General features: G+C 36.5%; 1 long non-coding RNA gene across 1 annotated transcript in view; it reads left to right on the top strand.

Moving 5' to 3' along the window:
• Positions 1-3,248, top strand: part of LOC139433060 (uncharacterized) — a 5,572-nt gene extending 2,324 nt beyond the window's left edge. Inside the window, exons 3-5 of the long non-coding RNA XR_011642617.1 lie at positions 1,232-1,320; positions 1,452-1,488; positions 2,385-3,248. This is a non-coding gene — a long non-coding RNA (uncharacterized lncRNA). The remainder of the gene's footprint in view (positions 1-1,231; positions 1,321-1,451; positions 1,489-2,384) is intronic.

The following is a 3,248-nucleotide window of genomic DNA, read 5'->3' as shown; positions in this document are numbered from 1 at the left end:
ACCAGAGAAACTTTCATAACAGCGTTGTGATGCCAAACAGCGTCAATTCAGACTGAAACACATTCACTTATGGGGAACTGGGGATATGCATCAGCTGCTTGTGGGATAGTCAGACAGTGAATACCTTAGAGCGGCCGCTGCCGTGTGAGCTAACCGGGAGCTAACGGGAGAATACACTCCCGTGGAAGAGCAGCACTGCAGCGGTCGGTAAGTGCTGCAGAAACACATTAATAAATAATGAACCACGGCACTCTGGAGAAAAGTATAAGGTTGGAGAAGTCGTTATTTAATTTAATCTGGCTTCCTATGATTAAAAGCAACACGATCATCGACCCGACGCAGTCCCCCATTGTTGTTGTTGTAGTGAGCGACGTAAGCGACGTAAACGGTGACGTCATGACATAGCAGTGGCAGCACCAGTCGGGCTCTGGACGGTGTGAACAAAACGGAGGCTGAAAAGAAAAACCGGTTCCGAACCAGAAAAGCTCTAGCACGGAGCTAGAACGGGAATCCCGGTGATGTGAAAACCCTATAAGTGGAACAGTGTTGCCCTGAGACAATGAACAAAACAACGAGGTTTTAGCTAATAAATAAATACATAATAAGTCTTTAAACAATCAAATATACTTTTTTACGTATTCATGCATGTTCAAATATTTTTTATCTGAAGTTGTATACATTTTGAATATGTTAACAAGTTAAATGTATCTTACCAAGTGGTGGTGCTGTTTCCCCTGCGGCTTTGCTTGCAGATACCCATATAAATATATAATTATAATATAATTCCTTCATTTTGTTGGACACCAGCATGTCAGGTGACATTGTGTATATTTAAAAATATATGATATATATATTTAGAAGGCCAGTGTGAGGTCGAAAAAAGTGGTTTGTTGCCTCATTCTGAATATTGTGGAAAACTTAATTTATTTCATCAATTTAATTAAAAAATGGAAACTCATATATTATATTGATATATTACACACAAAGCGAAATATTTCAAGCCTTTATTTGTTTTAATGTTCATGGTATCAGTTTACAGCTAAAGAAAACCCAAAATTCAGTATCTCAATATTTGAATATTACATAACAGATATATCTATTGTGGGTTAATGGTGATCAGTTTTTTGTTTTTAAAGAAAAAGAGCCACATCTTGCAAAAGTAAACTGATTGTACCTCTTAAGTTTATTTTTTTCTGAGACTCATTAGGTTCTGATATACCTTTGCTTACAGGTGGTAACCCAACAATTATGGGGGTGATGCATCCCACCCACGATCCTGACTCTGATGGCCATGGTGGTGCTCGAGGGCCCCGAGCCGAGGTAATGACTAGATGTACTGATCTAAAACAATCAAGTTTACACCATATCAATGCCCTGATATTGTAATACCTAAAGGAAAATGACCGAGGGTCCACCTCTAACATTTCAGAGTAACGTTTGTCTTCTTTCAGGGCTCTCAGGAGGGTTTAATAGGAGCTGGCTTCAGAGGTGAGGCTGGATGTTCAGTTAAGTGTTGTTGCTCCTTCCACTGACACCACCAACACAATTTATTTTGTTCAGTTCACAATTCAGATTTAGTCAAATCAATTGGGTATTTTCCAAATGTACAGTTTTTTAAATGACTGACAATTTAGCTTAAAATGACCGACAAAGGGCCGGTTGCAACTTTAAGACTTTATAAATATACATATATAAATATATAATATATATTAAATAATGTATTATATTATATTATTATTATTCCCTCTGCATTGGATTATTATCAGTTCTGGTAATAACTTCATAAATAACTACGTCTGAAAGAAGAAGTCTAGGGCAAATAATTGAAAGCAAATATTCAACAATTACATCAATTGTAACTGATGGGCCTAATAAAGCTGGAACAATGCTTTCTCCTCCTGGTAGTGATATATGTCGTAAAAAGTCATAGTATTACATGTTGAAAATATCATGGGAAAAAGTCATAGTATATTTCTTTTTAAATAAAGAAAAAGTATGATACAAAAATTTATAATATACTGTAGCATGTCAAAATGTTTAAATGCCAATAAACCTAATTTGGTTTTTGGATGGGTTTCCAATGAGTAGCATTTACATAATGCAATTTTTACCATTTATTTAAAGTGGATAAAGGTGGGGTCTTATCTGATGTGAGCCTCAACTAATAATTAAAGGAGTCTTTTATTTGTGGTTTAAATTTGAACAAGTATATAAGCCATGGGTTTATTGGTGGACAAGTCTCATCTGATTTTTTTTACTGTATATCATTTTGAATGTGTTTGATAATGGTCGCTGTGTTGCTCTCCACAGCAGGCATCGTTGAAAAAAAGGGATGTTTTTTAATATGAAAAATTGTAAATTTGACTCTTTTTTTTTTTTTTTAGAGTTTATGGACACCTGGAAGTACGTTATTGGTGGTGTCGTTGTTCTTTTGGCACTTGTGTTGGCTAAAGTATAATAAAAAGATGTGACGGCTGTCGCTTGCATGCACGAGAAACCCAAACAACACCATGTAGGCTATGATCACAATAAATTATTCGTAAGGGAGAAAAAGTAATATGCATGTGTGATTATCTGCAGTATCTTGAATACAGAGGGATGCTATTATTGTGATTACTGTATCATTTGTGTGAAGGTTGATTCAATGATTTTGATCACTTCAATTAAAGGTGGGGTAGGTAAGTTTGAGAAACCGGCTCGAGATACACTAGTTGTTATATTCCATGGAATGCTCTTAACATCCCGATAGCAATGAATACATTAAATGCTCTGACAATAAATCCATAAAACACGTCATCTGTGGAAGCCGTGGCGCTGTAAAAAGCACGACCAATCATCTGAGCCGGCCCGGCTAAAGTAACTGGATGGCCTGCCTGCCTGTCAGCCTTCCATCTGTGCACAAACTCATCTTATCTCGTGCCCTCATTGGTCATGTGCGCGTTCATGTGTATTTTCTAATTCTAGCGCCCTCGAGCTGGTTTCTCCAAAATGACATACCCCACTTTTAATTGTTAAGCACAATATAGGGTAAAATAAAGCTAAAATAATCAATCTGCATCAAGTAAGTGACTGGAGGTACAAGTTTTGTGGTTTGTTGACATATTGAAATGTGTGTGCAGTAGAGAAGGGTGCGGTCAAACCTCGTCAAGATGTTATTACATGATTGCTGTTGATTTCTGCTCAATGAAATATCAAAATAATGCTTTTGCTTCATAAAGAAAACAATCTAAATAAATCAATTAAAGTGA

This window comes from Pseudochaenichthys georgianus, chromosome 24 (genome assembly GCF_902827115.2).
Source record: "Pseudochaenichthys georgianus chromosome 24, fPseGeo1.2, whole genome shotgun sequence".
Lineage (NCBI taxonomy): Eukaryota > Metazoa > Chordata > Actinopteri > Perciformes > Channichthyidae > Pseudochaenichthys > Pseudochaenichthys georgianus.
This window is presented reverse-complemented; position numbering and strand designations above follow the sequence as displayed.